The sequence below is a fragment of the Eumetopias jubatus genome, unplaced genomic scaffold (genome assembly GCF_037043125.1).
Source record: "Eumetopias jubatus isolate StellerSeaLion01/CBP00866 unplaced genomic scaffold, mEumJub1_p1.0 scaffold_4, whole genome shotgun sequence".
In the NCBI taxonomy this organism is placed as follows: domain Eukaryota; kingdom Metazoa; phylum Chordata; class Mammalia; order Carnivora; family Otariidae; genus Eumetopias; species Eumetopias jubatus.
The window spans coordinates 120869768-120897384 of record NW_028274810.1 but is presented as its reverse complement, the minus strand read 5'-3'; the positions used below and the strand labels follow the sequence as shown (position 1 = coordinate 120897384).

The window sequence follows — 27617 nt, the reverse complement described above, 5'->3', positions numbered from 1 at the left end:
GCCATGTAACTAGTGACAGATGATGGACTCAAAGCCAAGTCCCTGACTCCTTCTGGAGTATCCAGCAGCTGCATCTCCCCCAGAGCAGGCTGAGTCATAGATGTTCAGAGATTCCCTCTGAATCATGAGAAACTCTTCTTGGTAATGGCGACAACCTTCTGACAAAGATAAGAGAGGATAAAAAGTACAGCACGCTATTGGTACCAGGAAGGAGGAAATATGAAGGGAGGGCTTCAGAAAGGGACAGAGAGGAGACAGGGAGATGTCTTGTTCTGGAACCCCCCGGCTGTCGCCTCATCTTGGTCATCATTGTCAGCATTTACTGGACTGTAAATGCTCTAGAGTGGTACCAGACATAGAATGCAGCACAGCTGAACTTGAGGTTGATTCCTGGCTTTGCCAGTGACCCTACACAGTTTATTTAACCTCTCAGAGATTGGATCCTCATCTCCAAAATGAGGATCTTTACAATTCCGGCCTCACAGGATTTGAGGGAAGTTTCAAGGGAGTTAATGTACACAAAACTCTTAGCGGATTGCCTGGCTTGTGTAGGAAGTGCTCAACAAATGTTAACCAGAGTTGGGAGTGTGGGAATAATTCCCCATTAAGTTACTTTCCAGGGATGATGGTCAATGCCAGGATGACATGCAAGTCTGGGCCAGAGCGGAATTGTTTGAGTGGACACTGGGGAGGCTAAGGCTGCTTCTCTGTTTTTCCTGTACATAATGGATTATGAAATAAATAATTTCTTTTTGAAATGTCCTGACTGATTTCCCTGTGCAGGGTACTCCCACCCCTCAGTGCAGCCCACTTAGAATGGCACTCAGGCCCTCAGGCCCTCTCTTCTTTTTTTCACCCCTTCCCCTCCTTCCTCTGGTTCCCTGGACACTGCTGTGCAGGCTCCCACTCCAGTCTTGAGCTGCAGCTCATTTTCTGCTAGTAAGAACACCCGCAGCCTAGACCAGAACAACAGAGTGAGGGCAAAAACAGCGGTGGATCCTGAGAGGTATGGCAGAGGGCTGGGACGCAGGCCATCTCTAGCATTTAGAGGAGGTTGGAATTTGTAATCTCTCATTCTGCCTCTGCCCATGTGATCAAAATACTTGGGCATATTCATAAAGATAGTGAAAAGCTAACATTTGTTTGAGCATTTCACTATATGCCAGGCACCCGTCTCAGAGCTTTATGTGTATTTACTCAAATAATTCTCAGAATAGCCCTACAATAGAACTACTTTTATAATCCCCATTTACACATGAGAAAATGCAGGCATGGAGTTGGGTAACTTGTCCAGGGCCACACAGCTGGCAAGCAGGATTTAAATGCAAGCATTCTGATGACAGAATTTCCCCTCTTAACCACTATGGGAGGGGACAGCAGGTGTTGGTAAGAGTAGAAAGAGGTCTTGTTTCTAATATATATTTCATCGAAATTGTATAATTATGAATGTTGTTATTAACATAGTTCTTAGAGAAAAGCATAGAGCAAAGGTGGTCTATGAGGATTTCCAAGGGCTTGGAGTTGTTTTGGGATCACCTGTGGTGTAAGGGCCAAGTGAGGTCTGGAGAAAAACTCACTGGGAACTGGGATCTTGCAACCCTTCCCACCCGCACACCTCTGCTATCAGCAGAAAATGAAAATGCACATCTCGAGATGCCTGGAATCACCCAGATGGGACACGCAGAAGGTGGGGTGTGTGTTAAGGCCAAAAAGGGGTTGCCCCTCTTACACAGAGCATGGAGAGATTTGAGTGAATGCCTTCATGTTAGCTTTGGGTATTTCTTAACATCAGCTAGTAGGGTCAATTCTCTCATACTGCCATCTTTCACACTCCACCCCAATACACACTTGTGTCTTCCGGAGTCTCTGCCAGATATCTGTCCCTGAAAAAAAGAAGCTCCCTTAAGAGCCTAGAGCAGGGCCTCAGTGTTTTATATTTCCATAATTTCATTGTAAAAGAATCACAGAGAGTGTATCTATCAGTTTTGCTGCATAACCCAGATCCCAGTGGCTTATAATAATGAAAATTTATTTTCCATTTATGTCACAGGATGCCTACAGCTCAGCAATTGCTGTGCTTCAGAGTGTAGGTTGCTTAAGGGTCAGTTCCATAGGTCTTCCTGGTCTGTGACTGCATGAGAAGGAGCAGGCCCTATGCACAGAGTGCTGTTCTAACAGAAGGCAGGAGTGCAAGAGACCAACTTCAGGTATGCAGTCACCTTAGACTTTTGCAGGGATGTGGTTCACAGTCCACTGGCCAAAACAATTTCAGTGAGCCAAATCTGACAATAGAATAGGAAAATTTACTGGCCTGGTAGCGAGTGTGGCAAGGGTGTGGAAGCATAATCCTTCTACAGAAGACTGATATGTAATGCAAATTGTCACAGGGATTTTTTTTTTTTTTTTAACCATGCAATTCAAGGGCCCTTCTCCAGCTATTTTAATTCAATAGGTCAGAGTAAGTAGTAGTATTATTACAACAGTAATAATAATAATAAAGATAATGGCCAATATTATTTTTTGCCTTTTGTGAGCCAAACACTGTGTTAAGTGCTTACACATATGATGCTGTTTAATCCTACAACTACCCTATGAGATGGGGACAATTATCATCTCCCTTTTATAGATGAAGAAATAGAAGCTCAGAGACATTCAGAAACTTGCCAAGGTTAAATAGCTAGTAAATAGTGGAGCAGGGTTATGGACCTGTGGAATGGAACTCCTGAGTCCCAAGACTTCTTCAGTTTCTCAAATATGCCAATTTCTCTCCTGCCTCAGGGCCTTTGCACTTCCTTTCTCCTTAACCTGAACTAAGTTTCCTCCCATTCATTCACTTCATTTCTCAGGTTTCAGTAGAAGCATAACTTCCTCAAATAGGATCCAGGATGGACTCTTTTGGGTTTTCCAGATTTTTTTTCAGCCTTGTCTGACCTTCTTTGCTGTGGTGACTCGCTTGATGGAAAGCCCAATCTCCGGTGCATCCCCTGACCTCCTCACACCTCAGGCTGTCTCAGCTCTCCTCAGGGAAAACAGGAGACGGGAAGGAGCCAGCAGATAAATCTCTCTCTGTTCTTCTCCTGAATGGGCTCTCCAAGTCACAGTTGTCCCAGATGGCTCATCCATCAGAGCCATCAGCTATATTTTCTTGCAAGGCTGATGCCGGCTTGGTAAAACACCACCTTGCGTGTGCTTTTCCTCATTCCTTTACTTCCCCTTGTCCTTTCCTCTTGCTGTCCTAGACTGCCCCTCCCAATAAAGCATTAACAAGTGATATTTACTGCAGGCTTTGCTGTCTTGGGAACCCAGCCTAAGGAACCTCCCTTCCCACCTAAACTTGACCACCTGTTTTTTTTCACTCAAGTGCTCTATTCTTTTGTCTCACAGCTTTATCTAGCACAACTGGTCATCATATATGATATATGCATTTGTGTGATTACCTGTTTGACGACAATTTCTTTCCATCTACCTTGAGTTCTATGAGACAAAGATTACACAGTGTTGTTTACCACTGTGTCGCCTGTACTTAATGCATGGCCTGCACATAGTAGCGGACCAACAAATATTCGTAAATAAACGTGCATGTCTAGGTTTGAATCCTCGCTCTGTCTCTGTTGCTTTGGGCAAGTTACTAAAAACTCCTAAGCTTCACTTTCCTTCCTTTTTGGAAATATGGGACCAGGTACCTACTCCACAGGTCCTGAGAACCAAAAGCGGTGATAAATGTAGATGTTCAGTAACTGATAATAATTGCTAATATTATTAGGCTATACCAGCACCCAACAATCTTTTCCTATAAAGGGCCAGACAGTAAATATTTTAGGCTTTGTGGAAAAAATGATCCCTGTCGCAGACTCAACTCTGCCAGTGTAGTGTGAAAACAACCATAGATAATACGTAAACAAATGGGTGTGGCTGTGTTCCAATAAAACTTTATTTACAAAAGCAGGCAACAGGCCATTGGCCCTCATGTTGTAATTTGCTGACCCCTGTACTATATGGTCTGAGCAGTATGAATCTAAAGGGTTGTGCTAGGGTCACATCAACAGACTGTAAATATTCCTGAACTTTCTAGGCAAGGCTTATCCCTTCCTTTCTTTTCTGTGTTAAAGATAAGCAATATTTTCCTGGCAGTGACAGGGTACTTTCAGGGAAATCTTATTCTCAGAATTTGTATTTGTTTATAATACCTCTTTAACAAGTGTGAGTGGTGAGAGCCCCCCCGCATGTTTTCCCTCCAACTTTTTGTTAACTGGGACTAGTGCACCTTCTCTACATACATGAAGCTAGTCTGTGGTGAGAAAAATGGGAATTTGGAAGACTGGAACTTTCCTTGTCTCCTAGGAAGAACCTTACTTATATGGTAAATCTTCTTAGAGTAAGTGGTTTCCTGCAAAAGATATTAAAGATATAGTCTTTTTTTTTTAATTTGATCAAGTCTTGGGAGAAGAGCATATTTAAAAAATATATATATATATATACATATATATGTATATTTACACATGGCCTCTTACAAAATAGAGCTGGAATAAGTGGATGTCGTACATTTCCATCTTTCTTTATTGTAGTTATTAATAAAACATGACACTCTGCAAATCCTACCGAGGGTTAAGCCTATCTGAACTGATCACATGTTGGCTGGATTCTGATGCATGTCACCTTTTGATGTGACATTGAAGACCCATGCTCTGCATGTCTTTCTATTCTTCCATTCTCAGAGTTCCGGCAATGACTATCGTCGTGGTTGTAATACAGCTGCCTCTGCTTTAAACATCATGTCCTCTCGGCATCATTTCAGACAAGATGAAAGAAAGCAGGCAACAAAAAGGGCCTCCTCCTTATGTACTTCCTTTATGCTGCGGAAGGAAATCTTCCCAAGAAGGCCCCTTGCAAACTTCTTTTTATGTGCCATTGACCAGAAATGTGTCACATGTCTAACCTTAGACCAGTCGCTTCCAAAGGGAGTGTGGTAACTGTGATTGGCTGAGAAGAGTCATGATTCATTCACTGGGGCTAGAACAAGCAAAGAGGAGGCATGGTACATGGGTGGGCAGGATCTGCCATACCTTTTTTGTCATTTTCTTCTTATGTCTGTTTGGTTTACCAGTTCCTAACCCAGTGCCTGATCTAAAATAAACATTCAGTATATACTTATTGGGGAATGAGTAAAGTAATGCATGGATAAATAATGACTAGGATATAAGCATTCAGTATATACTTATTGGGGAATGAGTAAAGTAATGCATATGGATAAATAATGACTAGGATATCCTTCTAGTTGCCTTTCCCCCTATTTATTCTTTTGGTTTCCTCACTTCTCTGAGTCTGATGTAGGCAGTCCTGAAGCTATTCTTTCTATCTGCAGGTGATGCTTCCTAAATTTGGTAACACGGTAAGAGGTGAATATGGCTTATCACACTGTCCATTTTCAGCCTTTGGTGTCGGCTGGTCAGCGTGGTCAAGGAGAGGACAGGTAGATGAGGCTGGCTGTGCACTCAAGGACTGCATGCACAGCCAAGACAGGCAGCCAAGGGCATCCCTTCCCTTCAGTCCTCTCCCTGGGCAGTTCTCTATGAGTTTTTAAACTCCTGTGTTAGAATGTTAACGAAATAACAGGATCTGTGGAAAATATTAAAGAAATATGGTTTGATATGCACCAGGCATCTTGGAAGCACTTGTTACCAAGCATTTAATGAGATTATTATAAGCCCCTTCCACTTAGCTCATAGATCAAAAGGTCTAAACACCCTTTCTAGGTATCACTTTGTCAATCTAGTTTGAATGAAGCACTGGGAAATATTTCTTTAAATAAGTGACTATCCTGGGTTATTCATGATTTCAGTCTTGTTTATCCCCCACTGTTGGACCAAAGTGGGGACTTTATGCTCAATCCTGGAGTATCCCTGGGAAGGAGATAGAATGATGAGGAGTTGTCTAATCTGAGTGGAATCTGAACTCGGTCACTTATTAGCTATGACATCCTGGGCAAGTTGCTTAATACATCTAAGCTTCAATTTTCTCATCTACAAAATGGGACAATAATTGAGGGTGGTTCTGGCACAATGGCTGCAACAAAGAAAGGGTGCAACAAATTCTATCTGTAGTTGCTCTTGCCACATGCTATAGTCATCAGTTTGCCGTTGAAATGAGCACTTTTTTTTTTTTTTTTACAAAGACATCTGTGGTTGTCATCTTTGAAAAAAGATGATGCCGTCTGGGAAAACCCAAAGTCAGTCCATCCAACAACAGCCCGCCAATAGTTGCGAGGCACTGCTTGCATTCTTGGCATGGTGCTGGGCACTGGGATTATCTTTAGAACCTGATGGGGCCTCATGTTGCCGAGAATGACTCTGACTTGTCACTGAAGGGTGGTTAAAAAAATCTGTAGAATTTGATGTTTATTTTGCAGAAATGAAGTTCTTTGGGTTGAATTGACTGATCACGTCACCCAAAATGGCCCCTTAAGATTGAATCTATCCTGAATTGATTCTGTCCTGCAGTTGGGTGTGAAACCAAGAGTATGTCATGGTGGCAGCATGGAGAAGAGGGGTGTTCAGGAGCTGGGCAAAGTCAATCTCCACCATGCCTGTCTACCCACTAAGACATCGTCACTTCAGGCAAGCCTGCTCATTATTCTGGGCCTCTTAATCTCTAACGTGAGCATTTAAATACCCACCCATGGCATTTAACTGGTTATTGCAGAGTAAAAGATGAAATGATTTCATTGTAATTATTATTATGGTTACTTATGCTGGTCTGAGAGGAGAGTTCTTTCAGATGCTAGAAAGCCCTTGGGTCAAGGAGCATGAGAACAATTGTTCTTCTATGGCAAGTTCTTTCCAACTCTCCATGTCAATTCAAACTAACTAAAGGGATATGTTTAAAAATATTTCTGACTTGACCGCCTGGAACTCTGAATGGACTAGTGTAGATGTTTGGGTCGTCTGAGAAGCACACACTAAGACAGGGTTAGATGCCCAAGACAGTCACTGGAGGAAACACCTGTGAAGAGAAAGAGGGAGGAAGTAGGAGGAGGCAGGGAGAGCCTTCAGACCCTGGTGCAGGTCTCACACCTGTGAAAGGAGATGAGGAAGGAAAGGACCAGCAGAAAGAGTCCGAGACAGACGTGCTTTTCTAAGATCCAGTATTTGGATAGAGCCCAAATTGCCCTTGCGAGCAGTTCCATGTCCTAAAGAAATGGGCCTGGACTTGAACCCTTGTCATGCTTAGTCATTGGCAGTGAGTAGCCTGTGGGAGGTGTGTCCTTGGCATGAACACAGTAGCGGATCCAGCAGCTGGGACATTCAGTCAGCTATGCTTCCCACATAAGGAGACCTGAGCAATACAATTTCATGGCTACCCGGCAAATTGTCAGACATTTTCTCTTTGAACTCATATCTTAAGGAGTTTGAAAAACAAAACAGGACATTTGTGATAGTATCCCCAAGTCAATGTTCCATTCCCTTCTTTGACTTTCACTTCCCCCTCTGTTTCAGCTAGACCAATCATGTTGAAAACCCCACCCAAGTTTGTAGAGTTCCTCATTTGACAATTAAAAAAAAGTATGTGAATAAGGCACATGCACTTCTTTTGTTTTATCTTTTGAATGAGTTATTTTGCTTTCTTGGGTTTTCTTGGATTTCATTGTTTTCCCCTTTTCCCTCCCATCCACCACTGCCTGTTCTTCACAGCTGTGTTCCTGACGCCTGATGTGATATTTGTGGAATAAATGGGTGTTAGGGAACAGGCTATAAAACTCAAAGCCCCTTCAAGTCTGTGAGCTCCTTTGTGTCAGGGTATTTGTCTTAGGGCGATGACATATAATGGAAAGACCATAGGTTTTGTTCTATGATCAGACACAAATTAGCTGTGTGATGTTGGGCAAATTGCACCACCTCTCTGAGCCCGGGTTTCCCTTTTTGACTAATAAAAGTAGTAAGAATATCTATCTCACTGAAATGTAAATGAGAGAGTGATCATACATGTGAAGTTCTCAGCACAGTGCCTGGCACATTGTAGGTGCTTACTAAATGACAGATAATGAATGAATGAGCCTGAGGAATGCATAACACATAATTTAATATGTAATGCATAACACATAAGCCTTTGCTCCTTTCCCTGCCCTTCTGCAATGGCCTGACCCTTATCTGGTCACAAAAGATCCAGGTAAGAACAAGTAGATGGATAAAGGATTGGAACATAACAGCAAACAAGCCAATATCGAGGACCTGCTGTGTGCAGCCACTGGGCTAATCACTGTAGGACAAGTAGAGATGACTGAGATATATTCCCTCTCCTCCATCTCACTTGAGGTGCCTCAAGTGGCATCTCAGCGTGGCATTAGGTGTTTGAAGATCTTGATGGATGGACACATGGGGTGAAAGATAGCATCGTCACAGGATGGAAGATAATGGTTTGGAGAATGTTGAGGAGACTAGGATGTGGGGAAGCAGGGAAAGATATAGCTGGAAAGTTGCTTGGGATCAAACCCATGTAGGTTCTGAATGCCCTGCGAAGGAAATTAGACTTGATTCTGTATATAATGGTATGTCCGTCAAGGTTCTTGACAAGATAAGTGGACAGGAATTTCTGCCAGGTGGATTGTCATCAAGTGTTCCGCCCAGTGAAAAAGGAAGAACTGCAATAATTCAAGGTACTGATTTTTGAGTTCCTTGTTCACCTCAGATTTCTCTTCACTGATCAGCTCTCTTTACATATTATTTTTAGAACTCTCAAAATGGCAGCCACAGGAACACAGACTATCCAAAACAGAAGAAGAAGGGAATCAAGATGAAGGGGAATACCTTCTTCAGCGAATACTAGTTATTTACTTTGGGTTTGGCCACTAATCTCAGGACAGAAATGAATGAAAATTTACCCAAAAGACACATGAACATGAAGAGTTAAACCAAAAAAGGAAAAAATACTTTGGACTTTTACTCTAAAATACCCCTTTGAATTTAACGATCTGTAACTTGCTCCTTTTCCTCCACTTAGCAAGCTTCTCGAGCACCCTTCTCCTCCTCATGTTCTGGGAACAATGGATGTTTCATATAAAAATAGGTGTAAGTCACTGTGTGAATAAAATGAATAAATATGATGTGCCTCGAAACAGTACCTCATTGGAAGCTGCATTCTTCCCTTAGCCTGAGGGGATGTGTAGCTTACATTTGCGTGTTGCCTTGGTGTTCGAAGGCTTCCGTGAACACTTAACTCATTTGTTTTTTGCAGATTTTTTTTAATTGTAAAAAAGGTGTTTGTATACTGTACAAATTTGCCATTTCTCCTTCTTTTACCCCAGGGTAAATCAGAAGGAACCATACCGTCAATGAATCACAATGAACATCCCTTAGCTGGTCTCCTTGGCCCTTTCTAGGCTCTTATTAATGCTACAGCCAGGGTCATCTTTCAGGAACTCACATGGGCAATGTCCTTTGGTGACTTCCTCAGTGGTCACAGGATAAAGTTCCAGTCCCCTCGCAGGGTGGGCGAGTGTCTCTACCATGAAGCTTTCTTTACCTTTCCAGTTATATCTCTTCTCCCATTGGAGGCTCTGCATTGAAAGTCACTCTACAGTTTACAGAAGAGTCAATGCTTGGTCACCTCTCTAGGCCTTTGCTTACACAGTTTCCTTGGAATTGAATGTTTTTCCCCCATTAATCAGCCTATCTTGGGAGCAGACTGCAGAGAGCAAAGGATGCAATTTGGGGCAGTTCTAAGGCAACCAAGCCCGTCCGTTCTCCCTCACTCCTTGCAAATACCAGATTCATCTATTATCGTGAAGAATGAGACATCCAAGTGGGGGACTACCGATCCATGTCACAGTCTCCAATGTGCTGAGCATCCTTTATGTACTGGGTGCTGGGAAGATGGCAATGAATCATGCTTTGGGGAACTTGCAGCTAGCAGGGAAGATAAGGCCAGTCCGTGAACTCCCAGAACACCAGGCAGGAAGTTATAAGAAGAATATGCATAAATAGAGGGTTCCATATAAAGCTCAGAAGAGAGAGAAACTATATTAAGCTGAAGCATTCAGAAAAAACATTTTGGAGCATTTGCTATGTGACTTGGACCTTGAAAATGGGAAAGATTTAAATACGTGCAGATGGTTTGGGAAGTGGGGGAGTATTGGTGCCAGAGTTCATTCTGTGCAAAGGCAAGGCGGTCGAAGAAAGCTGGGTTTTCAGAGAGAACAAAGAGACCAGCTTAGCAAGAGCAAGGAAGAACTGAAGAAATCAAAGGAGGAAAGATAGAACCGGGCCAGGTGATGGAGGAAGCAGAGGTGTGAGCTGGTGACGGACCTGCAGATCCCCAGACGTGAAGCTAGCTGGAAATGCAGAACACTTCCTTTCAGATTCAAGTTGGAAGAAGGTTGCCTGGTGGCAGAGGTGCAAAACTTGGTTGGAACACTGCTTGTTTGCCTTTAGACATCAGCAAGCGGATGCCAATACCTTGGAGTTGAGTTAGAGTACGTTTGTTCATCTTGTCCTTCTACAGAGTTTATTAGAAACATGTATCCTGAAATGAGTGGGATCACTTGTTATATCACATGTTGATAAGATCTCAATATTGAGAAGAAAAAGCCGGAGGAATGCCAAGTTATTCTGTGTGTGTATGTCTTCACCTTCTTGCAGAGGTCAAAGGGCTTGGCCAACATCATCCCTTTGAGCTTTCATGCTCCAGTGGGGGCTTTTTAAAGGAGGAAGTTAAAGATATATGGGCCATAGAAGAAAATGCTACGTGAGAATGAAGGTAACCAAAGAATTGCCTGTGTTTGGATATTCTCTAAGTAAGACAGTGCTTGGTCGGCCAGAGGTGGACCTTGGCTCTTGGGCTGATTGAACTCTGATTATATCCTGAGTTCTACCACCTGTCACTGCTCTTCTGAAATTATAAAGGAATTAGGTCTTGTGTCTATTCAACAAACATTTTCTGTGTCCCAACTATGTATCAAGATCTGTGTTGTGTGCTACACTAGGGGTTGTAGATGGAGGCACAAAATGAAATTGAAATGGTCCTTCTTGAGGATGGTGCAGTCTAATGGGGTAGACACATATGTCCATATATTTTCCAAAGCAATGTATTAATGGATCAGATGGCAGGAAGCACAGGGTGCCACGGGAGCCCCGAGGAGGAAGGCATCCTTAGCCTGAGCTAAGGGTGTTGGGAATGGCCAGGGAGCATCGTCTAAAGGAACTGATACATCAGTGTCTTCTCTACCGTTGGTCCAGCTTTAAAATTACAGCCTCTCAAAGCTGGCTACCCCTGAGGTCACAGTACCTATCAAACCTAATTATCATCCCTTGGGTCATTATCTGATCTACTATAAACTTCAAAAGACAGGGACTGTTTCTCTTTTGCTCCTAATGTGTCTCAACCACGTAATAGTACCAGCACCGTGTAGGTACCTTATAGATATGGGCTGTGTGTTAAGGGAGAAAATGTTAGCACACGGATTTCACCCTCTCCCTCTCAGTGCTAAGGGGAATTCTGTTGTAATATTTAATGACTGCTTTCTGCATTCCTAACTCTGAGCCAAGTCTAGAAGGAAACAACAAAAAAGGAAAAGTGTGTGGAATGTTTGGACCAAACCGAACCTTGGACATCTGCTGATTCTCTGCCTCATTTCTACAGATAGAAAGTTGAAGTTCAGAGAAGTTACACTGTCTATTAGTGCAAGGTCATCCGGGTGATTGTAGTGGAACGAGTTTAAAATCTAGCTATCCTGATTTCCAGTCTTCAGTTCCTTGCTGTGAGTCACTAGTATTCTTCTATCAGCTACAGCTAGGTAGAGGGGATGCGCAAAGAATTCTGGGAAGGACTCATTTCTTTTGCTATCACACAGAATGCTTCCAAATTCTAAAGGAGTCTCATCTTGCAAGTAAGGCTTTGTTTAACAGAATATTTCATGTGATAGGATTATGTTCTACAAAAACCAAAAAATGTAAGGGATGCTTTCTTGGGTGATAAGTAATTGCTTCTGACGGGAGCACCTTCCACTTTGTAAAAAAAGACCTGTTTCCCCTGCTTTCATCTGATATCTCTGTGAGGCCCCGGAGGGAAATGTTGGGAACAAACACTTGCTTCAGCTGTAATATTCCCTTGAAAAGGGGAGCTTGAAATCCTTTAGGGATCCCAGTGTCCCTTCAAAATTGATTTTGACACTGTAGAACTACATTCTAACTAACTTCCCTGCCAAAATCTATTGTGACTAGCTATTGGGTAAAGAGTGTTTACAAGTAAGCTTTCATATCAAGAGCAAAAAAAAAAAAAAAAAAAAAAAAAAAAGAAAAAGGTTCATATCCCATGACCCGAGTTTTATCCTTAAAGAGTGTTTCCTAAAGGGGCAATAGGAAGAAATTGTGAGAGCAAAAGATTGGGGGATGGATTAATTAAAGGATTAATTAATTAAATAAGATACTGTCATAATAGAATACATTAAATGACAAAAATGCATCAGGGAAAACAAAATAAGAAAACTTCTATTGTATTATCAACAATAAAAATTCGTGGTTTCTAACATGTATTAATAAGCACTCACTGTGGGCTGGGCTCTGTTGTAAGCCTTTATAGGAATCAATGCATCCAATCTTCACAGCAACCCACGAGGAAGGTACAGTTAACATCCTTGTTTTAAAAAGAGTGGAACAAGGCACACAAAACTAATGTAACTTCCTTGAGATTATAGAGAGTGGTGGAGTTCATGTTCAAACATACGTAGACTGACTCTAGAGCCCATGCTTTTTTATTAAATTAAAAATTTAAATAACAAAGTAATATATATCCTGTGAGCATACCACTTGATCCCCAGATTCCACTTACATGAATTAACTGAGACCCATACAAATATTTATGTACAAGGATGTTCATTAAACCATTACTTCCAGTAATGGAAATTGGAAACAATCCAAATGCTGAATTATTAGGGATATATTAAGTGCTCAATTTAAAAATGAAAAAAAAAGAAAGCAAAGTACAAAGTAGAAAATGAAATCACTCATAATCCCTATACTCTGAAATAACCACAAAGAAATCTGAGCAAATATTTACAGCTTTTTTTTTTTTTTTTTTAGATTTTGTTTCTGACGCAAAATTGGGATCATACTGGATGTATTGCTTTACAATCTTACTTTTCTATGTGGATAACATTATAAATTACTTTCAAGCCATCAGTTATTCTTCAGTCACCTATTATAATGGCTGCACAGTGCTCCATTATTTGTGCATATGATGATTTACTTAACAAACTTTTCATTGTTGGACCTGTGCTCTTCTAACCATTATTCCATGATGCCCCAATGGATGGTAACTCATCAATCATAGAAAGTAGTTCAGGGTCTCTAACTCCGAGTTCGTGACCTTATGTGATCTGCCCTAACTATTCCCACTTAATCTCCATGTGTGTTGCTTCAACTAATACTGAATTATAGCCAAATAGAATCCCTTGTTCTAGAAGAGTAAATTAGCACCTCCTATAGCACCCATGGAATTCCTCTTATTGCATGTATTTATCTACCTGCTCATCTAGTTGTAGTCTACTAGACTGAAAACTTGCAAGTGGAATTTCTGCCAGACTAAACTTCCTAAACCCACATGGCAGTATAATATTTTGTACTTAGTAGTTGCTCAATACATGTTTATGGAATAAATGAAGGCAATATATTATTATTTTTAACAGTGTAAGATTGTAAACAATTCAAATAGCTAACAATAGGGAGCAAGTTGAATAAACTGTGATGTGTCAGTGCTAAAGAATTTTGACCAATAATTAAAAGGGAAAACATAACAAAAGAGAAAATGTCAGTAAATAATGTTAGCCAAAAAGGAGCAGAACATATACTTAGATATATGCTAGAATTTTAGCCATTTAAAATTGCAGATAAAAAAACAAAACAAAACAAAATAAAATAAAATAAAATTGCAGGTATAGGGGATAAAAATTTGAAGGGAGTTTCAGAGAGGTGTGAAAGGTAGGTGTTTTGTTTGAATAGACATAATAGGTAAAATTTTTCCTTTCTTAACTTCCTATAATATTTTTAAAAAGAGGTAGTAAGTGAATGAATCACGTTTGTCAACATATTTACATTTTTGAGATGATTTCATGGGATGATGGGATATAAAGCATAAGCTTGTTCTTAAATAACTTGTTTCAAATATTTTCTGTATTACCAGAGGGGCATTAAGCGCTTTATGTGCTTTATATGGTATAATGCTCAAAACCAACCAAGAAAGTAGGTAGTTTTAGAACACTGAGGCACCGGGATACATATATTTTTGATTTTGAAGTTTTTTTAATGCACGAAAAGAACATCTCAGAAACAGAACAGGTATTGACTTATTAACGATGAAGCACTATATAAAGGAGCCCCCTCCCCACTTAGTAAATAGGAGTCTAGTGTAAATGGAGGTGAAGGGAGGTGAACACTTTAGGATTAAATGCGAACCCTAAAGGTGTATACAACACTCATATATGGCTTATTATCTCATAGCAATAATATTCTCGTAACGATGCATATGACACTTGTACTTACTGGTAAGATGCTTTTGACTCAAAAGTTAAAGCAAAAACTCTGGAGAGGTAGTTTTTCTAATGCACAGTAAGAAAAAAGACTTTGCCTTGCTTATTTTCCTTCAACATCTGTAACCATTTCACTTTGTTCTAATTTTCTTTTGGATCAGCCAGGAAGATAATGATGCTTTTAGAAGAAGCTGATTCAAAGCCCTCTAAGAAGGGATTCCCCCCAACTACACAGTGATGTTTTTGAAACAACTGGTCAGCAAGTCCCCTGGGGAGTCTCCACAGTCTCTTCTGTCTTGGCAAGGACACAGGATTCTGGCTCCAAGGAGACCTTTAGGATCTGACCAGCAGTTCCAGGGATGCATCCTGTTTTCTCTTCGAATTCTATGCATGGTCTCATGATGGTAATTTCTACAGTGACCCAAGAGGATTAGTAGGTACTTTGTCATGGCAAGTCAGGGATGGCTTTAAATAAATATACATGTCTATGTATATATATACTGAAGTTTGAAACAAAAGTTTGAAAAATTCTCTAGCTAGCCGGTAAAACAGCATGATGAGTACTGGAAGGGATTGCATGTTTTTGAAACAACTGGTCTGTTTTCAGTTGCGTTTCATGAAATCATCACATCTTAGACACAAAGGGAGTTTTAGCTTCTGCCTGTCACCTGCTGCTTTATCTGCATGAGGAGACACGGAGTGGGGAAGGTCTACGGATATTCAAAGTCTTTGACACTGGTCATATGAGCCTATGTACAAACTAGCTTATCCTATTCTTACAATGAGAAGTAAGCCCGAAAAAAAAAAAAAGAAAAGTTAAAAAGTTAAATGTCAAGGGGCAACACAACATTGGTCAATTCGCACCTAGGAAATGTCAGTATTACAACTTATGGGCAGATGTGTTGGACTTCAAAGCTCACATAGGGTTTACGAACATGGAAGTATAACACCAGATACGCTAAGACTGGTTCACTGGGTGTTATACACAACGAGTGAATCATTGAACATTTTATCAAAAACTAATGATGTTCTATATGTTGGCTAATTAAATTTAAATTAAAAAAAAGATTGGTTGGGACTCAAAGAGAGAAATATCAGCTCATTAATTAAAAAAAAAAAGACCCTACTTTCATGAGGCTTAGGTTTTGTTTTAGATCAGTGTCTACATGTATGAAAGACCATTGAGAGGAAATACGTGATAACTCCATCACTGCGTGCTCTTCCACCTTACTTGCCCAATCGATTTCTCTTTCTCCTGTAATACTCAAATGCCTCCTCCTTGGAAGATACTTCTCCATCTCACCTTGGCTCATGCAAATATCCCTACTTTGATTCTTAAGGCTTCTTTTTCAAAATTCCACCATAGCACTTAGCATTATACTGCCACATCGTCTGGAGTTATGAGCTTCTCTCTGGGGGAAATGTCTCGCCAATTTCTGTGACACCTGGAACAATGGCCAACAATATTTATTTCTATGTTTCTTTAATGAGCCTTGTTGTTACCCTTCTGCCACAAACATTCTTTAGAAAACCCCAAAATATGGCATTACAATTTACTACTGCTAAATGAATATGTAAATATAATGGCTGTGGTTACCCGGTTGTTCCTGTGAAAGGCTTTCTTTCTTTAAAGACAGGCCAACACTTTGATTTGTCACATATCTAAAGCACTTAGGGGCCACAGCTTCTTTGTGTCATATTTGGTCTCATGATAACAGGGTCCCAATGCTTCCTAAGGTCTTCTTTACCAGGTTCTTCTTCTGTCTCCTGGAACCACTCTAAAGTGGAATATAACATTCTACTCAACACCTTCTTCGGGTGCGATGGGTAAGTCTTCTTGTTTCTGAGGAAGAATGATTTTGTTTTTTATGATTCTATGAGGTACTATCCAGGTCTCTATATTCCCTTCTCCCTTTCCCCTACCCTTCCCTTCCCTGCTCCATCTCTGGCATCTTTTTATGAGTCGTCTGTATTCTCCACCCAAGATACTACGTTCGACAACTTGTTCATAGCCCAACATGGCCTTTAGCCCTTGAATCTCTACGGTGCTAACCTTAATCTCTAAGACTTTCCAGTGAATGGGCAATCAAGCTTCAAAGACTTACTATAAGATTTCCAAGAAAGAAAATTTGGCCCATTTGGAGTTGGGTATCTACTTCTGGGCCCAACAAGCTAACATCAACTTGGAGAGGGTCCCGTGGGAGATGGCACATGTTAAGCTTAAAAAGGAGGCTGGGAATGACTGCTAAATTGACTGGTGGACATTTACAGCAATTTTTAACTCCTCCTTCCTGCTTCTCTAGTGCCATCTAATACACTGAATATTTCTCACATCAATTCCCTTTTGTTTCTCCCTTTCCACTGTTTTTGCCTTCATACATTCTTGCTTAGATTACTGTGATAGACTCTGACTTGGTCTCCTTGCTCTGATCTCTCCCCCCATGCTAATATACATTCCACATTGCTGCTTCTAGAAACCATGAAGTGACCATGTCATTTTCCCCATTTGGACCCCTTCTTGGCCTCTTACTACTTATGAAATAAAGTTCAAACTCCTTTAAAACCAGATCCCTCACTTACCTCCTCCAACCCTCTACTCATTATGCTTGGTCAAACTGCTTTGAATGGTTTGCTGCTCACAAGCCTACATGTCCCAGCTCCCTTCTTCTCTGAGAGCTTCTGCAGCTCCTTGTATCATAGTATATATAAGAGTGGCCATAGCAGAGCTGGTCTCAAGGAATGGTTGTTGAATGAAAAATGTATTAAGAGATATGAGTAGACGACAGGCCTGAGAACTCTAGTCTTGACATTGGCATTCTTATTCTCCCATCCTATCAAGTTTTTCTAAACTGTACTTTTTGAATGTCCAGGTGTGCGCGTGCACACAGATACACACAGACACACACAGACACACACTGTGGGGATTACAATGGAAAAAAAAAACTATGTTTGGCCTTCTTATTAATGCATAGGCTTAGCAAAATGTCAAGGTTTTCTAATTTTGCTGAAATGAAATCAATTTAGTGTAGTAACACAACCTCATGCTATTTAGAAGCTCTAATTGGCATCTTCAATTAGCAAAACCATGAAACATTAAAATTGCTTAATGTAGTATTTTTTTAAAAAATGGATACACAATCTTTAAGAAACTTAAAACCTGTTGGGATAAAAATAATTGGTATAAAAACTGGAAAGTGCCTTTAAAAATCTGGGACTCAGTTTTAATATCTGTAAAGTGGAGATTGATCAATCTCTTAGGTAACTTCTAGCTCAGATTTATAACCCAGGAATAGACTAAAACAACCTCACATCTTATCTTCATCTATTGAAGAACCACTGCGGGACCAAATGTCTTATCTGGCCATTCCCAGTTCCTGAATCAGGGATTGGCCTGTATTAGGGACTAAACAAACACTTGTTGACTAACTGACCAAGCTTTGAACAGTATCTGCAAAGGAAGAAAAAGGATGATATCCAAGGATATAGGTGAACTATTTAGGAAATGATTAGACCATATTGACTTCTACAAAAGAGAACTGAGAGGCCACTTGAAAACATACAATTGGCAAGCTGAATAACTGCTTTGCTGTTGGGAAGGGAATTAGGTAGGAGCTCAAGGAACCAAGAACTCCCTTGGGAATGGCCATAGAGCAGATATTGAGAACAAATAGGTAACAATTTTTAGAAAGAAGAAAAAGAAATGCAATTACTGCCCACTGAATTTAACTATCCAGTCTTGCTGCCCATAAGTCTCTTTCTTTAGTGCAGGAATGAAGAAATAAATAGAACATGACCCATGATGACTGAAGCAAAGACTCAAAATAGAATGTGTATAAGGACATGATGATGATGATGCTTATCAACATTTTATAGTCATCTGCTATGTACAAAACACCGTGTATAATGGAGTAGAACATAATGGAAGGAGGGAAAATGATAGATTAAGGGGAATTAAATGAAATTATTACTATAAGGACCTTAATCTAGTAGAAATCAATCAACATTAAATCCTCCTTTTCCCCATTTGAGTCAAATAGACCTATATTTGAATACAAGCACTCCAATTACTAACCACATGACCCTCAACAAGTTGTTTCACCTCTCTGAAGTCAGATTTATTGTACATAAAATGGGGAAAGGAATACTTAGTTTACAACACTATTATAAGATTAAATGAAATGTTATATGTAGACATAATTTGTTAACTTATGCAAATATGGGATTTCAAATACTAGCTATTCATATTACTCAACAGTGAGATAAAATGTATACACACAACTCTGAATAATAAGCAGTGGATAATTGTGTAGAAAGAGTGGTAAGGAAAGTCATGTGCCAAAAACTGAGAGGAGGCAGGAGAAGTAATGGGGACTTGATCACACTGGGTCTTGTAGATCACTGTCTACAAAGACCTTTGAGTTTTATTTGATTGAAATGGGGAACCAGTGCAAAATTTTTAGCAGGAGGGTGGCATAAAATAATGTATGTCTTAAGTGGATACTTGGCTGCTGTGCTTAGAATAGACTGCTATGCATAGGAGTTAAGAAAGAAGGGGGAAAGTCTAGGAGGTTATTGCAGTGACACAGGCAAAAGATAATGATGGGTTGGACCAGAGTGGTAGTGGTGGGGTTGGTGAGGAACTATTGGATTCTGGTGTTTTTTGAAGCTAGAACCAAGAGTATTTCTGGACAGAGAGAGAGAGAGAGACAGCACAGATGACTCCTATTTTTAGATTCTAGCCTAAACAACCAGAAGGATGGGATTGCCATCCACTGAGATGGGGAAGCTGCAGATAGCCAAGGCTTGGGGAGGAAGGATCAGGATCTGTTTAGGACATGTTGAGCTGGAGAGGTTGGTTAGGCATCCAAGTGGACATATCAAGTACCAAGTTGAACACACTAGTCTGGAATTTGGGAGGCGGGTCTAGGCTGGAGACATACATTTGGACATTGTTGGCATGTAGATAGATGGTATTTAAAGAGCAGCAGTGAGGCTGACAACCGATCTTTTCCCAAGACTGATTTCACCTTGTTTTAGCCTAGGTCCAAGAAGTGGAGTTTCTTCCTTCCTTTCTCCTCCCTCTGTTCTTTCCATCTCTCTGCACTCCCCTAATGACTCCTTGCTTTTGCACAGGTTAGGACCATCCATCCACATCTTTGGCCCTTTGTGCTTTGATAGTTTATTCTTCTGCCTCTACTCAGCTTCTCTGGTACAGTGACTGCCATACTTTGTTGGGATTTTGTTTCGAGCCACGGAAGGAGACAATGAAGCTAAGTGATGCAGGAAGTGAACTCATGACCTTAGATTTGGAAGACTGAGAAACTGGAGACAGGAGATTTTTGCACAAATTCCCACAGACTTAGGTGTTAATCACACCCCTACCTTCAGCAAAACCCCCATCATAAGTGCAAGTTTATTTACTCTGTATATTCTGGGGGACAAATCCTTGTTATTTTTAGAGAGGATACAGTAAAACCAGAAGAATTACCTTTTGCCTTCGAGCAGTGTCTGCTCTAGTGGGGGAAGTCATACTTAACTCATGAGAAACCATATGATGCATTCAAGAGGAAAGAACGGGACAATGAGTGGATGGAGGGGTTGCTGAGAAATAAGTTATTCCTCTTTGACCATCACATTACAGATTAAATGTCATACCATCTGCAAAGTGTTCATTAATTCCCCATAAGAATGGTCAGTGATCCATAATAATGCACCAGAAAATAACTCTTAATATTTTATAAGATTTATTTTATCCCTCCAAAAATAATGCACCTTCTTTATAAAAAAAAAAAAAATCAAAACAAACCAACCAAAGAAAATTTCATGACCAGGGATGATGATGAGACTGTCCTTTGGATATTTTTTGTATGTATATATTTGTTTTACAAAAATAGAGATCATGCTGTACTTCTCTGTAGACTCTTTTCTCACTTGACAGTGGAGCTGAAGAGTTTTCCATGTCACTCAGTATCTGCCCACGACATCATTTGGGTACCTGCCCATTATGATTATCATGGGCTATACTGTGATGATGGGGATTGTGACTTGTTTCATTTTATCACTCTTCAGCATTCAGGACAATGATGAGTAAAAGGATGTTCTCGTCATCACAGAATATTGGAGAGTTTAATGCTCCCTCAGGCGACATCTCACTAATTTCCTATTTTGCAGATGGGAAAGTTGAGCCTCAAAATGTTAAATGGAGGGATAGGTCAGATGGTCAGAAAGCTGCAGAACCAGAACTGAAACCAAGTGCCTGGACTCCAACACCAGTGTTCTTTCAGTACAACATCCGGAACCTGAGTCAACCCAACATCTGTGAAGTGGATGTGTAATACAAGAAGAGGGTAGAGTTTGGCAAGAGAAGTTTGGGGAGAAGATGACTGCAGGGGTCTCTTGTGGTTCTTTTGGAACTTTCAGTTTTACTTCAAACCCGGAGACCCCAGAGGGGTGAAATTGCAGGGTGAGGTGTGGAAAAGATCTCAGAAGCTCAGGTTTGCAAAACCCACAGTTGTACAATAGCTCAGCTCAAGCCAACACCCTGAGAGGTGCAAAAAAGCCCTAGGAGGGTATATGGCCACCCAGAGTCTCAATTCTGGTTTCACATCATATCTGAAGGGTTCCCATCCCTTAGCAGTGAGCCCTATGAAACCTATTAACATTTCAACTTTACTCATGGTCAGGGATGATTTGAGGTGTTGATTTTGGCAACCCAGAATGTTCCTGGCTTCCTGGAATCACTCTGTAAACCTCCTTGTTATAGAGGGAAGCCCCAGACCACACTTAACAGTGAATGAAGAGCAAAGAATACTGGGAGTCCCAGCCTGCTATGGGAATAAGACACCATCTTTCCAGCTACTCCACATTTTCACTGGCGGGATCTAACTGAAGCGTACACCTGACCAGGCCACTCCTTGCCTAAACTTTCCCATGGCCTCAGGGTAGAGTCCTATCCCTCTGTGTGGCACATAAGACCTTCCACAACCTGGTTTTTGCCCACTTCTGTCTTCTCTCTACTATTTTGTCTTAAGCAACACAGAACTTCCCCATAGGTCCTGGCACAGAGCCATCCTATTTTTCACCTGGCTCCTACTTTCTGGAACGCTCTTCCTCTTCTTTTATCTATGGCTAATCTCACTTATCTGGGTTTGGTCTCCCTCTCTCTATATAAATAACTCTAAAATTCTATAATCTGTGATAGTTTCTGAAATGTTCTTGGCAATTTTCATACGAATGATTGAACTTTCTCTTACATCTATATGCCCATCTATGATCAATGTTACTTCGCCCAGTGGCATGGTTCAAATCACAGGACACCTGCTAAACATGCAGCATGAATGTAGCAGGGTGCAACAATTTACCAGATTTAGAATCTAGAAAGACTGGCTTCTTATTTTTCCCAGCTGCAAATTATTTGTATGGCATAGATGGTTTTCTCTAGCACCGCACTTAGGATATTTACTTAAATATTGGCAGTGATAAAATGGTGGGTAAGAAATTGCACATTCATCAAAAGTAGGAGGCCTGATAGAGTGCATAAACATGGTACTCATCTCAAAATTAAATTACCATATGTACATGGTTTGGCTTGTCATTTATGTACTTGTATATTTATATACCCATCATCCTTAATCACCTACAAGAATGAATGAGTGCATTTAAGAACAAATGTTTGCAACATAAGCTAATGGTTAATTGAAAATTTCTTCTTGGAGGAGAAATCTGAAAGGCAATACCAGAGAAAACAAAAGCATTTTAAAGGAACAGCGAGACTTGCTAATGTCAGATAGTTTGATTTCAGCTGAACCTAGAGGTAATTCCTGGTGAGATGTCTCAAAATTATTCTTTTTTAAAGCCACAGCATACCCAGCACAGAAAGACAGCTCAGCTTATCAGGAAGAACACTGAATTTAGCATCAGGATGCCTGAGGCCAACTCCGTTTGTAGCCTGTTATAGGTGTGTGATCCTGGAAAATTCATGTAACTTCTCTAAGTTTCTGTTTTCTATTTAATATAAGAATAATGCCACAAACTTACTACTACATTTGAAAAGCATCAAATACATGAAGCAACTTTGAGGGGCTAATTAAGTGTCATTGACATGCATATGATACTCTTCTACCCCCATCAGCATTTTCTAAAAATCAAGGTCATATAGTCCAGAAATGCTACTCATGCTACTATTTAAACAACAACTACTACCACCACCAATAGTAGTAATAGCTAATAATTATTGGGAATTGATTACATGCCTGCATTGCTTCAGCATTTTAAATGAATTAATCATTTATACCTCATAAAAACCCTTATGAAGTAGCTACTTTTATTTTCTCATTTTACAGGCAAGGCATTGGAGACCCAGAGAAGTTAAGTAACTTACCTAAAATCACACAACTAGGAATTCTAAGACTGGGATTTGAGCCCAAGCTTGGACTTTGGGATCCAGGCATTAATAGTTATACTCCGTTGTAATAATTATAGTCCAGTAAGCTTATAACTGGATATTGCCTTGTTCTTTCATAAAGATAATCTCACTTGATCCCTGCAGCAGTCCTGTGAAATAGAGGTTAATGACTACCCTTCCTTTACACACTTCACACACTTTACCGGTGTGCAACTTGGGTCAAAAAGATGAAGGGATTAGACCAAAGTCATCCTGCTCCGGAAGAGTGAAATCAGGTGGTCATCCCACTGTACTGGGGACTAGTACCTTCTCCCACACTGTTTCTGGCTCTGCTCTGCTCTTCTCTTATCGGCAGCCCCCTCCCTGAGCACGCCTTTGACGAGGACCCCAGTTGGGTTCTGGTATGTTTTTGTTTTGACAGTTCCCTCTCCTGTCTCATTCTCTCCAACACTCAGTCTATGATGCATGAGACTCATTTCTATAAGCATCACCTGGTTCTGCAGAGCTTAGAATGAGCTCCGGTGGACTTCTAGCCCAGATGTCCTTGGCACTTAAGGAAGTCACCATTGGGAGGATGGCACCTCTGATATCAAGGTCACCTCCTGCCGGGGTGCTGAGCTCACCCTTTATTCCCACTTCCTCTGGAGGAAACTCAAGATTATCCTTAAACAGAGCACCCACTAAGTCACTGCTCTGTGCAAATTTTAGACATGCACCCTGTTTCCTGTTGTCTGTGGTTTTGAACTCTTCCTCACCTGGCCTTGATTAACCTGTCTAAACTACTTCCAGACTGTTGCATCTCACTTATGTCATTTTTTCCTCTGGGCTCTCATAGCACCCAAGATTGATTTTATTTATTTATTTATTTATTTATTTATTTATTTATTTATTTAAGAGACAGAGAGAGAGAATGAGCTGTGGGTCAGAGGGAGAGAAAGAGAGAAGCAGACTCCCTGCTGAGCAGGAAGCCCAGTGCGGGGCTTGATCTCAGGACCCAGAGATCATGACCTGAGCTGAAGGCAAATGCTTAACTGACTGAGCCACCCAGGTGCCTCATGCAATCTCTTTAAAAAAAGACTCTGCTCATCTTAGCATTTGTTACACTATCTTAAAATGACTTGTTTCATTATTCCTCTCCTGCAGTGTGCACTGAGCTCTTTGAGGGCAGTGGTTTTTGGCATTCTCTATAATGCTTGGCACATAGTAGGTGCTCAATAAACAGTTGTTAATTAAAGGTTTACTTCTATCTCTGAAGGCACCAAATGTCTTTTTTTTTCATGTAACAGAATTTTTTTTAAGGTAGATGTTTTTTTAATTTTTTCTTTAAATTATTTTATTGTTATGTTAATCACCATACATTACATCATTAGTTTTTGATGTAGTGTTCCATGATTCATGGTTTGTGCGTAACACCCCCTGCTCCACGCAGAACGTGCCCTCCTTAATACCCATCACCGGGCTAACCCATCCCCCACCCCCTCCCCTCTGGAACCCTCAGTTTGTTTCTCAGAGTCCACCGTCTCTCATGGTTCAGTTCCCTCTCCAATTTCCTCCCATCATTCTTCCCCTCCTGCTCTCTTCTTCTTTTTTTCCTTAACATATACTGCGTTAATTGTTTCAGAGGTACAGAGCACCAAATGTCTTGACGGGATCTCTTTATTCATCTCATTGCCGTCTAGACTATGCGTTTTCTGAAGGCAGACATTTGGTCTTGCTCCATATTGCATCCTCAGTGGCTGGCCTGGGGGAGGCACTCAGCGAAGGAGGAACTGACCAGAATTTCGGATCCTCTAATACTGCCCTTCAGCCTGTCCTCAGCTTGCCCTGCCTCCCCGGAAATGCATCTTTCCCCACGATTTCTCCGCCTCCCATTTTCTCTTTATTTCTAATGTCTTCATTTATCGTCTGATCTATATAATTTAGCATTTGCTTATATTATGGCCCCTCTTTTCCTTGTCTGGTGTGTTCATAGTCCTCCCCTGCCAGTGAAAATATAAGTGTAAACTTAAATGCGATAACACTTTTTTGTATTAGTAGAACTTCTGCCCATCTTCTTTTTTTGTATTTCAAAAATTAGGCGTTCATTAATGATGAACACCCATATTGAATAAGCTCATGAAATGTGCTACTGTATATTTGCTTCACATGCAGATCATGTTGACCTTCATGACAGCCGTAATAAGCAGGCATTGGGGAAACTGAGGCTTAGCAGGTCTACATGCTATCCAGGTGGTGAATAACAAAAGCGTAATTGAAATACAGAGCCTGTGAGTCCAACCATTTCTACTTTTTCACCATGGACAATTTTACTTCTTTCACCAGAGAAGCAATAAAAATAATATTAAAATCCCCATAATTCCAGTCTGCTACTTGAGGCAGCCAGTGTTAACATATTGATATGTGGCTTTCCAGTCTGTCATAAGCAGCCTCTAGCATGTCTCTTAATGACCCCCACACCCAGCTATTCATACGCTTGTGGGATCGCCTCTCCCCATTGTGTAAGGGCTGTTTAGTGACTCACTTCTAATGAATATAATAAAACAGAAGCAATTGAATGTAACCTCTGAAATTAGGTTATAAAAAAGACTGTGGCTTCCATCTTGGATCTCTCTTCCTCTCTCTGAGATCCCTCATTCTCGGAGAGGCAAACTGCCATGTTGTGAACAGACTTATTAGAAAGTCCATGTGATTAAGTAATCCATGATTCTGATCCACAGCCAGCAAAGATCTGAGACCCGTCAACTGCCACATGGATGAGTGTGGAGGCAGCCCTGCCCTATTTGAGCATGGTGGTGGTTCTCCCAGTCAACATGCTGATTCTGGCTTTGTGAGAGAGAGTGAGCCAGAGACACTCAGCTAAGTTGTGCCTGGATTCCTGACCCAGCATCTGTGGAATAATACACTTTTGTTGTTTGATGGTGCTGACTGTGGGGGTGGTCTGATATATAACAATAGGTATATAATGCACAATCCTATATACATTAATATAAATATGGTTAAGCATCTATGTTTTACAACTTATCACAGATCAAAATTTAATTTATTGAGTGAGACAAACTGCAAGGTCCTGCTTGTGTCTAACAGCCTTCTTTAAAAAACTTTTTAAAGAAATTGTGCAATACAGCCACATCCAGAAAATACACAAGGGACAAATATGCAGCTGAAAGAATCATAAACAAACACCCTGGTTCCAATTTCAGTATATTTTATTTTTTAAATAAAATAAATCTGCAGGGTACATGCAAAATCAGTAACTATTTCATCTTCAAAGAAAAGAAAGGAAAGCCAGAGAGAGGCACTATTTTAGGACAGTTTATGAATTAGAGTCTCTGAATCAGTGTGAAATGTTGCCATATAATTTTCTTTAACCATTTAAAGAGGAAATTCTTCATCAAGATTAGTCATCAGGAGGAAGTTTAAGAATTGTGCCATGGAGAATAAATAGTGTGTGGCACAGAGTGGGGTCTGGGTACAAACTGTTGAATGGAATCTGAAACATGGATTGGAGCTCTCAGTTGCTTGGAAGTGTGTGATATCATCACTCAACATAGATGAGCTTTGATTTCCTCATCTATAAAATGGGAACATGCTCAGGGCACCTAAGTGGCTCAGTCGGTTGAGCATCTGAGTCTTGATTTTGGTTCAGGTCACCACCTCAGGGTTGTGAGATCGAGCCCTGCATTGGGCTCTGTGCTGAGCATAGAGCCTGCTTAAGATTCTCTCTCTCTCTCTCTCTCCCTTTGCCCTGCTCATGCTCTCTCTCTTTTCTCTCTCTGAAAAAAGAAAAATGGGAACATGCTCATGAAGTGATGCATTTAAAAGAAAATGGCGTTGTTTATAAACGCCTTTTGCAGAGCACTTGGCACACAGCAAGCTTACAATACATCAGTTACAATCGAGTACTAATTCTGATTTCAGGACACCATCAAATAGTGATTTACCACAATATAAGCTTTAAGTAAACATAGAGTTTTAAAACATAATAACTCCATTTCTTATTAAATAATCCATGCTCGTGATAAAATTATTTTTTGAAATACCTTTTAAAGCACAAAGTAGAAAGAACAAATCACTGTGAAATTCCACCAGAAAGAAATAACCAACATTAACCCTTTGGTGCACATCATTCCAGATACCTCTGTGCATAGACAGATAGGTTGGAAGGATGGGAGACTATTTAGGTAGATAAATAGCCAGCTAACTAGAGATCCTACTTGACATGCTGATTCCAATAAAGCATTTACCTAATTTCACTGGAATGTAACCAAAGAATGATAAACCGAAGTGAAGCTGAAGGAATTGCTCAAACTTAGATCATGTTTTTTCTCCTCTGCTAGCAACAGGATTTCCTCTAATCTCTCTCTAGTAAGCCTAAGTAAAAACCTGCTGCCATCAATTAAGTTGGTGTTATTTTTTTCCCCTTTTAAGTTACATGTTTACACTTTCCAGGCAGTACTAATTAACCTCCTACCACGAGAGATGAAGTGATTCATACTCTGATACTTTCTCTCATTGCTTTTGTCTCCTGACTTTTGTCACTTTTATAATTTTAAACTTGAAATGATTGATAACACATTCTGTTCAGCAACAGAAAATGTTACTGTTGTGCTGTTGTTTTTCTCTGTGTAAATGGATTTAATCCTCATTGCCACTTCTTCTTACCCATAATTTCATCCTAGAGGTGTGTGTGTGTGTGTG

General features: G+C 40.5%; 1 long non-coding RNA gene across 19 annotated transcripts in view; it reads left to right on the top strand.

Annotated features, from left to right (window-relative positions):
- The window catches only part of LOC114211185 (uncharacterized), a 376382-nt gene that overhangs the window by 325978 nt on the left and 22787 nt on the right, over nucleotides 1-27617 (top strand). For 2 of the 19 annotated variants that reach the window (XR_015768080.1, XR_015768067.1), the window contains one exon: nucleotides 8725-9114. The exons of the other annotated variants lie outside the window; for them this stretch is intronic. This is a non-coding gene — a long non-coding RNA (uncharacterized LOC114211185). Of the gene's footprint in view, nucleotides 1-8724; nucleotides 9115-27617 lie in introns of those variants that run through there. 19 annotated transcript variants of the gene reach the window in all.